Genomic DNA, 12502 nt, shown 5'->3' with positions numbered 1-12502 from the left:
ATGGGGTCTTGGGAACTTATCCAACAATCGGGCAGAAGCGTTGGCTCTTTATCAGGGGTTAACGCAGCTCAACAGGCTTGGAATAAGAACAGCAAAGATTTTTGGAGATTCCTCGGTGGTCATAAGCCTTATGATCCAACAAAAAGAGTCTCCCAACATCCTCCTTCAGCAGGTCATCCAGAGATGCCAGCTCTTGAATCAAACATTGGGCAACCTGCAGTACCATCACATTCTCTGTAATCTCAATAAGCATGCTGACCGGCACGCAAACAAGGCCTGCGAAAGGATTATGGGCAGCTTATGTTGCAACGCTGTGGTGAGTCATCAACCTCTGCCATGAACCGATTCTGTTCACCTTGCATCAATCCAATCTTTCCTGACACAAAGAAGTGGTCTCAACTCTCCCAGACATCCATCAATTACCTTAAATGCAACAAGATTAGGTGCAGATCCGATTCTCCCAAAGCTCTGTTCCTTTTACGTTCTATTGTTACCTTCTCTCTTCACACCCTTGCCTATAAGAATTTTATGAGAAGTCTCCAAGTCATCTTTTGCCTCTCTCCGGATCCCCTTTCTTCCCCCGAGGTCGACTTTCGTTCAACCTGCCCTTCTCATCATTACCACTCAGCATCCTTGATTCCAATAGACCATTTGATTGCCATTTTGCCGAATTCTGGTGGCCGAGAGGATTTATCTAAATCCCTGTATGTTAACACTCATAGGCAGTCTACCAATACCTTCTATCTTATCCAGCACAGGATCATTCCCCTCCCTCATCAGTTCAATCATTAATCTATAAGAGGCAGCCAGGCTAAAGAGCTCATCGCGGCCCTGAATTTTATGAAGAATATCTCCAACAGCGAAATCTCAAACCCCTCAAGCGCCAGTCATAAGGAATGTGAAGAAAATCTAGAGGAATATACAACACAGCATCACAACCACATTAGCATAGATCAGAAATGATTTGTCAATGTCAATTTCTATTGTTCCACTTTGTAAGAATCTACTCCTGTCGAGAATTTCTTAAAACAAGAACAAGCAGGATTAAGGAGAACTTCCTGCTATGTAACTCCTCAGATCTTGAATTTCTTCGGCATCTATTGTATTTCAGGAGTCCTGACTCCCTCTTTTTTTTCTTCTTTTTTTTCAGAGATCAATATAGCAACCGAATTTGTAAAAAAAAAAAATACAAATACAAATCAAACCCCAAACTTCATAACTAGCCTAATATTCAATCAAACAAAGTTAAATCCTACAGAGAGAGCCCTCTCTGAAGCTGGCAGGGCTAGATCCCAGCGTCCAAAGTTGGTTTATGGTTACCTTGGTGATTTTCTTCTGCAACCTCAGAAAATTACTAAGTGCTAACAGTGTCCAGAGGCTTGACCAAAATGTGCTCAGGAACTTGTTATACCAATCTGATATAATGGTCTGTGGGATCCCAAAATGTACTCATACTTGTTCAAAGAAGAGTTTGGCAGTATCCTCTGTTGTGATACTCTTCTTGTAGGCCACCAACATAGCCATCTTAGAAAAATTGTCCACTACCACAAATACACAGTCATTACCATGCTTGGTAGAAGGGAGGCCAGACATATAATCCATGGAGATGGATTCCCACGGTTGGTTGGGAGTAGGCAGAGGAGTGTACAGGTCTTGTTTCTTGATGATTGGCTTGGTGATGGTGTAGGCAGTGCAGGATATAATATATTTCCACACATCTAGTTAGAGTTTGGTCCAATAAAAGTACTTTTGTAGTACAACCACAGTTTTCTCCACACTAAAGTGTCCTGTGACCCAACTGTAGTGCACCTCTCAAATCAGCTTAGCACGCTTGCTTGAAGGAACACAAAGGTGGCCCAAGTAGCATAATAATTTGTTCTAAAGGTGTAAATCAATAATTTTCTTTCAATCTACTAGCATCTGGTACGTGGAGGCAAACTCTGGATCATTTTTCTATAGGTGCAGCCATCCAGAGGTCTTGTGGCCACAAGAGTTGAGAAAAGTAGTCAGTGTTTCAACTAGGGGTCGACTGAGTCAGTTTGCAACATTATTGGTGCTGCCATTTTTGTATTTAATGTTCAAGTAGAATTATTGCAGATATGTAGACCACTTTTGATGGAGATCATTCTAAAACTTCCCTTGTGTCTATATAAACTAAATAGGTTGATGATCGGTGTGGATGATCGTCTCCTTCCCCATAATGGAATGCTTCCATTGCCAGCAAGCTTGCACAATGGAATACATCTCTTTATCATAGGTGGGGTACTTCTGAATTGTATTGGAAAGTGTCTCACTATGATAGGCCACTCAATGCCCATGTTGGGTGAGGACTACCCCAATAACATAGTCTGAGGTGTTTGTCTCGATTTCAAATGGTTGTTGTAGGTCTGGCAGCGTGAGTACTAGTGTAGAGCAGAGTCAATGCTTCAACTCAACGAACGCCTTCTGTTGGGACTTGGATCATGAAAACTTTTCTTTCCCACCGCCCTTAGTAATCTGACTCAAAGGCAAACGATATGGGAGAATCCCAACATGAACCTTAGATAAAAAATTGCAAGGCCCAAAAAGCTACAAAGATCCATTACAGTGGTCAGGGCTAGCCAATCCTAATGACTTGGATCTTAGTAGGATCCACATGCATGCCATGCTCATCTATGATATAACCCAAATATTGGACCTAGCTCATACCAAAGGTGAATTTCTCCAAGTTGGCACACAATTTGTGTTGTCGAAGGGTTTGAAGGACATGCCGAATGTGTCGCAAGTGTTCTTCCCAACTCTTGTTGAAGATGAGGATGTCGTCCATATAAACAACCACGAATGAGTTGGTGAAAGGCCGCAAGATGTCATCCATTAGCCTCATCAAATTAACAGATGAATTTGTTAACCCGAAGGACATAACCAACTATTCAGTGAGGCCTTCCTTTGATTTGAAGGCAGCCTTCCATACATCTGTGGACTCTATTGGAACCTAGTGATGGACAGAGTTCAGATCGATCTTGCTGAAATACTTGGCCCCCTTGAGTTGGTGTAGAAGGTCATAAATATGTGGGATTGGACACTTGTTCCTGATAGTGATTTTGTTTAGTGCCTGATAACCAATACAGAGCCTCCAGGTCCCATCCTTCTTCTGTACAAGTACAATTGGGCTCCCATAATGCGAGGAACTTGGTTAGATGTTCCCCTTTTGCAACAACTCCTAGATTTCTCGCTTGATCTCTTTATTTTCCATAATGGAGCATTGATATATCGACCCATTGGACAGAGGTGCTCCAGGAGTCAAATCGATCAAATGCTTAACCTGACAGTGTAAAGGTACCCCTGTGAGTGAGGAGAAGATGTCCTTGTATTCTTCCACAACCGTATCCACCTGCTTCTGCTACATGGAGGAACCCTTCCCAGAGGCCATGGATATGCTACGATCTCACCCTTACTTTGAGAGTGAATTAGAAAGAAAAAAAAAATCCCAGTCTAGGAGATGATCTTCCTACATTGCTTAGCAAAGATCAAAGAGATGCCAGTAGTCAAGGCTAGCTCTGGTATCTGTATAACTTACTACCCAAAGAAATAATAGCAGAGTGGGTTCTAGACTTGTAAACAGCATGGCGCTTCCACAAGTATAGTTTTCCTAATAATACATCACAAACTTCAAGAGGAGCAACATCACACCGTACCTCATCCATGAAGGGCTTGATGTTGTAAGGAAGGCTGCACTGTTGGCTGACACAAAGATCTTGTCCTTGGTGAAGCCACCTGATGGTGTACGACTGTGGATGTGTTGTATTCGGTAGGCCCAGTCGCTTCACAACCTCTACTAAAATGAGGTTCTTTTGGTTTCTATTGTTGACAATGAACTGCATCAGAGAACCCTTCACCCACATCTATGAGTGGAATAGGCATTTCCCCTCCTTTAGATGTTTAGGATCAATCTTTTAGATCTTGGTGGTGGCAACAGTGGAACTAGTCTCCACTTTAATGATCTGCTTCCCTTTTTCATTCCTCTTTTTGGGTTATGATTCAGAGTAGCAACATGCATTTGACTCAGAAGCCTTCAGCTCAGCCACTAGTGACCGCTTGGCTCGACACTCACTTGTGTTGTGAGTAGAGCTCTTATGGAACTCACACCACTTTCCCATGTCCTTCTTTGTCCTCGTGGTGTTGTTCTTTTCTTGTGGATTCAGTGGGTTATCTTGGGTCACCCGCTTTGGCTTTGTCCTTTGCTTTGCATTTTGGGGGCGACTTTCCCTTGCTTCAGATTCGCAGATCCCAAGTCTCACTTTTTTTTTGTTTAAATTTTTGCTCAATCTTGACAATGTATCAGTACGTCGTGCCAAGCGAGGACATTTCCAGGAACTCCATCTCATCCTGGATGTACATGTGTACGTAGTTGTGATACTTGAGTACCAAATCTTTCTCGAAATCCTTGATACCCAACTTCATGTGAAGGGTATGAAAAACATTGGTAAACTCTAGCATGTCTTGGTCCCTTCCCTGTCGTAGTGTGGTCCACTTTATGTATTTATCCTCATAACTCCTGACAGGGTAGTACTACTCCTTGATGGCGTCTCAGAACAAATTCCAAGTGGGTACAGCCGAAAATAGTGAGGGTGTACTTTTTTCCTTCTTCTCACAGTAGGTTTCCTACCAATCCTTGAAGTGGGGATGCTTTTGAGAAGTGAAAAAGTATTCTTTTCTCGGTTGGAAAAATCACGGATAGAAAAATATCCTTCTAGTAGATTTAACCATTTATCTACAGCGCCCGCATATATCTAACCCTCAAATATGGGGATGTCAAAGTTAACTTGTACCTTAAAGGGTGTGGCACTTCCAGAGTATCTGCTGGAAGGAGATGTGTCGCCCTTGGGTAGTTGTTGAAGGATTTGGGAAAAGTTGTCCATCATCACGTTCCTTTGTCACTTGAGTGCTTCTTCGAGTAATATATTGAAAAGATCTCGTGCTCCCTCGTCTTTCTTATCTTCCACCATGAGAGGCCGTCAAGATTTGTGATGCTGGTCTTGAAAAGTTTTGACCAGTTCAAGCCCTAACTCCTTATATCCTGACCTCGTTGGGGACATGCAAAGAAAAACAGAGAAAGAGAAGACCGCTCTGATACCACTGATCTAAACTTAAATAGGAACCAAAAAAATTACATATATAACCATAAATATATAGATGCAACATAAATAACACTTCTTTTCATTAATATCAGATACTGAAATATGTTTACAAACATAATAAAAATAAGACTAGCTCGGGCGATGGTAGCTTATCTCTAATAAGAGATGTGGCGGCTACCTACCTTTGAAATGTGCTAAAATGAGGCTTAGAGGCCTATTTATTATTGAGAAACAATGGAAAAACCTAATCATCCAGAAACCTAACCCTAGGAGATGAAGCGCCAAAACTATGGGCCCCGTTTGGGTAAATTGGTACATCGACTTCGCGGGGCTTTAACTTTGGAATACGATCTTCGTTTGACACGGACAATACCTCGTTAGAAAGATCTATCTGAGGACTACAATTTCCAAGTGTCCAACATCAATTAAGGTAACATGTTGGCCCCGAGTTTCCAACAACAACAAAAAAACATCGTTTAGGGCCTCAAAACGGCTCTGAAAGTTCAGGACCCGAAAAACTGCCAAAAATAGTAAATTGTGCTACAATTAAGGAAACTGAAAAACTAAAAGAGATAGTGGTGGGGGTCCAAGTGGAATAGGTAGGTGGCCACCAACATCCACCTAGATCAAGGAGACAAATACTTTGATCTTGGGATTCCTACACTTATCCTAAGATTCATACACTAGGGTTTGGAGCATGGACTATTGGACATAAAGTTAATTGGCAATCAAATGATTTGTCGAAAAAAAATCTTGGATTCCGAGGAAGGAAAAGGTCCACTCATCTCTCCTGGTCTTTAGCAAAAAAACTTGCAAATCAGAACCTCTTTTCTAAACAAGGCCAACTCGGTATGGAAGTGAATCTCAATTATTAGTAATAGTCTGTTCGAGATATATTATTAGGGGAACTATTAAACTAGTTTTCTATTTTTATTCTATACAAGATGGCTCGGTTATAACCATGGTATTCATTCTAAATATCTATATATTTTGAGCCATGAAGAGTATTAGGTTAGTTATAATGTACCTTTGTGTATTGTTAAGTTTGAGAAATTTGTATCGCCAAATCTATTTGGAGTTGGACTACTGAGCTTGGGATGTACTAATACTAAAATTTATTAATAAAAAGAGAATCAACATTGGGTTCCTTTTATATTTTTATTTAATCTTGTTAATTATCTGCATCACTTTGTAGTTTAGTATCTCTTCAATGAGGGCACGTGCTGGTTGGTTAGGACCCAACCAACCTAGCTCGTCAACCCTCTGTTAGTTAGCACTATGTGGTTTTTTCTTTTAAAATAAAATATTGTGGTGTATAAATTTATAGATTATATTTTGTATCTTTACATAGCTTGTATGGTATCCTATGAGTTACATTTGAGAATTTTGTTTTCCTGAAGTTATAAGTTGTCTGTGGTTTTGAGTGTATCTATCCCAAATTTGGGAAGGAGTATTGTGTTTGCTCAAGATATTTTAGTATTATAACCATTTGAGTTTCATCGTATATAGACCGATTCATAAGAATTATCTATTTGTTCTTCAAATATTTTGTTATATCGATATCTTGATTCATATTTTTTTGTTATGAAACTAGCTCACAAAAAGATAGAAAAGATAGATCAACGCCTTAGAATTCAGCCTCTTCGAGGGGGAAACCTCCTTTACATTACACGAATGAATGATTGTTTTATCCTTCAAATGACAAAACATCCTTTCTATATATATGAGTCTAAGGAGTCACAATATAACCCAGCTGACCTAACAATAATAATATAAAGGCACAAAAATAACAATAGAGGGATTCTATGGGGCACAGTAATAACAGTATGGGGACAATAGGGGCACGACAATATTAATAAGGGATACAACTACAATAGTAATGGGGTAATCACTACTATTATAGGGACCTAACATGCCCCTCTCCTTCAAAAAAGTGTTGTCCTCAACGCTTGAGTAGTTCTGGATGCTTCTGTATAAAATTCTCATCCTCCCATGTGGAATCTTCAGCAGATAAGTTCTTCCACTTGATGAGATACTCCGAAATTAATCGATTTCGTAGCTGTCGAGTTCTTATTTCTGCGACTGCTTCCGGTTCCAATATAATTTTTCCTTCCTCGTCAAGTTCTAGCAATATTGTTTGAACTGGGAGCTTGTTGCCTATAACCTTCTTTAAACATGAAACATGGAAAACTAGGTGCACTCGAGAAGCTACAAGAAGCTCCAATTTGTATGCCATAGTACCAATCTTTTGCAACACCTTGTACGGACCATAATACTTTGGTGATAATTTATTATCCTTCTTAGCTTGCTTGAGGGACATTTGTTTATATGGTTGTAGCCATAGGAATACCCAATCACCTACATCAAAACTTCTTTCACTACGATGTTGATTTTCCTATTGTTTCATTTGATTCTGCGCCAACACAAGGTTATCCTCTAAGAGTTGGAGGAGTTGTTGATGCTCGATGTGATGTTCCACTGCTTGAACCTTAGAATTTTCTCTTAAATATGATGTGATGGATGGTGGATGATATCCATAAAGTGCCATAAATGGGGTCATTTTTTTTGTTGTATGGAAGGAAGTGTTATAGCACCATTCAGCCAGAGGAAACCATTTGACCCATTGTGTCTGTTTATCAGATACAAAGCAATGAAAATATCCTTCCAAACATTTGTTTACTATCTTAGTTTGCCCATTAGATTGAGGATGATAAGATGAGCTATGAGCTAACTGAGTACTGAGACAAGAAAATAATTTTCTCCAAAAATTTCCAGTGAAAATGGGATCTTTGTCACTTACAATAATCTTTGGGTTTCCATGTAGCTTTTGAATTGTTTCCATAAATGCAGTAGAAACTATACTGGCTTTAAATGGATGTGATAATGCACAAAAATGTGCATACTTGGTAAGCCTATCAACTACCACCATGATGACACTCTTTCCCTCAGATTTGGGTAAACCTGTTATAAAATCCATTGAAACCTCCTCCCAACGTTGGCTTGGAATGGATAAAGGTTGTAATAGACCCGGGGTCTTAATTGTTTCAACTTTATTTTGTTGGCAAACCAAACATTCCACCACAAACTTTTGAATATCTGATTTAAGGCCATCCCAAAAAAATTCCTTCTTAACCCTGTGGTAAGTTTTTAAAAATCCTGAGTGCCCTCCTAAGGGAGAAGTGTGCATTTCCATAAGAATCTTTTGTTTGAGTTGGGAATTCTTACAGAGGTATAAGTGATCTTTGTACGATAACGAATCATTATGCCGGCTAAATGTATCAGATGTACTGGAATCTTGTTGTAATTTTCGAATAAGTGCCCACACTTCTTCATCATTCTTCCATTCCTCCCTTGCTTCGTTTATCCAATCTGGTTGGATAATAGAAATGGCGCACAACAATGCTTCCATATCCTCATCCTTTCTTGAGAGTGCATCTGCCACCACATTTGCTTCCCTTCTTTGTAGATGATTTCAAAGTCATAACCCAACATCTTTGTGACCCACTTTTGTTGCTCTTCAGAGGATAATCTTTGTTCTAAAAAATATTTAAGGCTATCATGATCCGTTTTTACCTTGAAGTGTCTTCCCATTAGGTAGGGTCGCCATTTCTTAAGTGCATGTAGTATTGCCAACATTTCCTTCTCATAAATAGCTTTGTGTAAAAACTTTTCCTTGATTGGACAACTTTCAAAAGCAATGGGTCTTTCATCTTGCATTAAAACAGCACCAATTCCATTTCCTGAAGCATCACATTCCACAATAAAGGTTTTTGTGAAGTCCGATGTAGCTAAGACCGGTGCTTGGCACATTGCCTCTTTAAGATGTTCGAAGGCCTTTGCTGCTTTTGGAGTCCATGAAAATGCATCTTTCTTCAATAATGTTGTTACAGGTGCTGCTATTATCCCATAATTCTTAACAAACTTGTGATAATACCCTGTCAACCCGAGAAATCCTCGCAGATGCTTTATGGATGTGGGAATTTTCCATTCCTTAATGGCTTTAATTTTGCTAGGGTCTACCTTAACTCCTTCATGAGATACAATATGACCCAGATATTCCACCTCTTGTACTCCAAAGAAACATTTGGATCTTTTTGCATATAATTGTTTCTCCCCTAATAGTTGTAGCACCCAGTCAACATGTTCAACATGATCCTTCCAAGACTTGTTGTAGATTAGTATATCATCAAAAAATACTAACACAAATTTTCTAAGGAAGGGTTTGAAAATGTAATTCATCAAACCTTGAAATGTAGAAGGTGCATTGGTAAGGCCAAAATGCATGACCAAAAATTCATAATGACCCTCATGAGTTCTAAATGTTGTTTTTGGAATGTCTTCAGTCTTCATTCTAATTTGATGATATCATGAACGAAGATCTAACTTGGTGAAGTAAACTAATCCATGTAATTCATCCAGTAATTCATCAATGACAGGAATGGGAAACTTATCTTTAATAGTGAGCTTGTTGAGCTCCCTATAAGATGGACACATGCACCATGATCCATCCTTCTTGTGCACCAATACTACTGGAGCAAAGAAAGAACTTTGACTAGGTTGAATTATACCAGCCTCTAGCATTTCTGCAACCATATGTTCAATTTCACTCTTTTGGGCATAGGAATATCTGTACCTCTTGATGTTTGGAGGAACACTTCCTGGAATCAAATGAATAGCATGATCATGATCACAAATAGGTGGGAGACCTTTGGGAGTCTCAAATACCTTGGAATGATTGTCCAAGACTTTTTGGAGATCTGGAGAAATAGATGATTTTGATGTGGAAACATCTAGTGAACATAATTGTGCAATCACACCTCTTTGTTCCTTTTTTAAAAGCTTTGTCATACCGTTAGAGCTGATTATCTTTCCTGGTTTCCCTGCAATACCCCTTAATTCAACTTCCTTTCCTTCCGCATAAAATTTCATGAAAATTTCTTGAAAATTAAAAGCTATTGTACCCAAGGATTGTAGCCATTGGACTCCTAGTACAACATCAGCACCTCCCATTGGAATGGAAAGCATTGGGCTAGTCAATACATATTCTTCCATGGATAGCTTGATATTATGGAACTTTCCAGAGAAATTTATTGTTCCTCCATTTGCAACCATCACTTGACACTCTGGTGCTGGATATTGGAAGCAATTTAATTCTTTTGCTACCTTACAATGAATAAAATTGTGGGTACTTCCTTAATCAATCAACACTATTACCTTTTTATTCTTGATTTGTCCTTCTATCTTGATTGTTTGAGGAGTGGTAATTCCAGCCAATGCATTACAAGATATGGTCGGATTCATTTCTTCTTTATCTAGGCTTTGTTCTTGGAGTATATCCTCTTCTTTTGACCTTTCTTGCTCCTTTTCTTCTTCCTCTTCACAATCTATGTAGAATAATTTCTTCTCAACACACTTATGACCTTTAGTGTATTCGCTATCACAACTGTAACAAAGCCCTTTTTCTCTTTTTTCTTCCAATTGTTGTGGTGTCAACCTTATAGGTTGTGGAAGACTAGGGGCAACAACACTTCCATCTTTATAGTTGTGAGTGGTATGCTTCCTGGTTGCCATAATTTTGCTTTCCATTTTTCTTGCTAACCTGAATGCCTTCTCTAACGAATCAGGTTCCCAAAAGTGAACATCATGTTGGATATTATCCTTTAAATTCCCTATGAACACATCAATCTTATGCTCCTCTGGAATATTTTTTACCCGTATGTTCAATTTTTGGAACTCCTCAATGTGCTCCATTATTGAACCCTTTTGTTTGAGACTTATCAATTGGCTAAAAAAAGAGTTTCTTTTTGTATCCTCATAATGTGCTGTCAATTCTTCCATAAAAATTTCCCAAGTGATAATTTTTTTACGAGAGCAAAGCCATTGATACCATACAAACTGATTTGGTTCCAAATTAAAGTTGCAATACATACCTTTTGTGTGTTTTGCACATTATTGAGATCGAAAAATTGCTCCATCTGTAATATCAATGTTGCAGGATCCTTGCCATTAAACTTCCTCATATCGATTTTTGGAATATGGTGGGTCTTTGATCCAACATTCGAATCTATGAAATCATGATTAACATTTCTTTTGTTCACATCATGAGTTTCCTTTGCTACCCTTTCACCATTAGTAAGTATTTCTTGTAGAAAATTTGTCAAATTTGTCTTCAAATCTATCTTCAAATCGTCAATCTTAGCTTCCACACCATTCAGATTAGCTTCCACGCCATTCATCTTAGCTTCCACGCCCTTTATCTTAGATTCCACACCATTTATCTTCGCTTCTGTTAGCTTTTGTGAGAGTGAAATTTGTTGCACTTGGTCTTGTAATTTTGATATATCATGTAGCATTTCTTCCTCTTCTTCATGAGTCGTGCTAGAGCTTTCAGGTTGCTTACTAGGTGTTTGCATTTTCTTTCCTCGGGGCATTAGTTACCGATAATAATGCTCTACTATGCCCTTTGAATTCCTTCAAAATAATTTTTCAAACCAAGCTTAAGAAAAAATTTAAAAAATCTACACACCTTTTTTCGCTTTGTAGGAGCTCGATATTGCCTTTGATGTATTTCTGTAATTTTGGATTATCCAGTTTTGAAATTGCGGCCTACAGTAGCCCTCTGTGTCCTCTTTCCAATGCCACCAGTCTGATCCCAATTCGATTCTCCAAGGAAGAGTTATGCCAAATCTCCCACAGTGACCTGATTATAGACTAGTTTAGTAGAGCGAACTTGTACGACGTGCCACGTATCCCTGTTTCAACCTTTGGCTATGAAAAATATATACAATAAACTATAGTCCATCCTCTTTCTGTAACTTCTTATGAAATTTCAATCCGATGCTCAAAGAGAAAGTTATGACGATTTTCCCCATGTCACCTGTTTGGAATGTAATTCTGGAGTCTGCAAAAATACCAACTTCCTCAGATCATATCTCCGCAAATATAGCGCGAAAAGCTCTAAAATTTGGACCCGAGGTTCTTGCGATTTCATCTCAAATGGGTTTTTTTTTTCGCTTCTGAAATGTCGTAGAATAAAAGTTATAGCGTAAATGCCACAATGACCTATTTGGAGCAGTGAAACCCTAGAATCCAAAAGCTCTAATACCAAATGTTATTAAACCAGCTCAAAAAAAGATAGAAAATATAGATCAATGCCTTAGAATTTAGCCTCTTCGAGGGGGCAACCTCCTTTACATTACACGAATGAATGATTCTTTGATCCTTCAAATGACAAAACCTCCTTTCTATATATAGGTGTCTAAGGAGTCACAATATAACCCATTCGACCTAACAATAATAATATAAAGGCACAAAAATAACAATAGAGGGATTCTATGGGGCACAGTAATAACAGTATGGGGACAATAGGGGCACGACAATATTAA

The sequence above is a fragment of the Pinus tabuliformis genome, chromosome 8 (assembly GCF_031772625.1).
Source record: "Pinus tabuliformis cultivar Carrire ecotype Pingquan chromosome 8, CPIR1, whole genome shotgun sequence".
Classification (NCBI taxonomy): Eukaryota; Viridiplantae; Streptophyta; class Pinopsida; order Pinales; family Pinaceae; genus Pinus; species Pinus tabuliformis.
The sequence above is the reverse complement of the archived record's forward strand: the minus strand, read 5'-3'. Positions refer to the sequence as shown.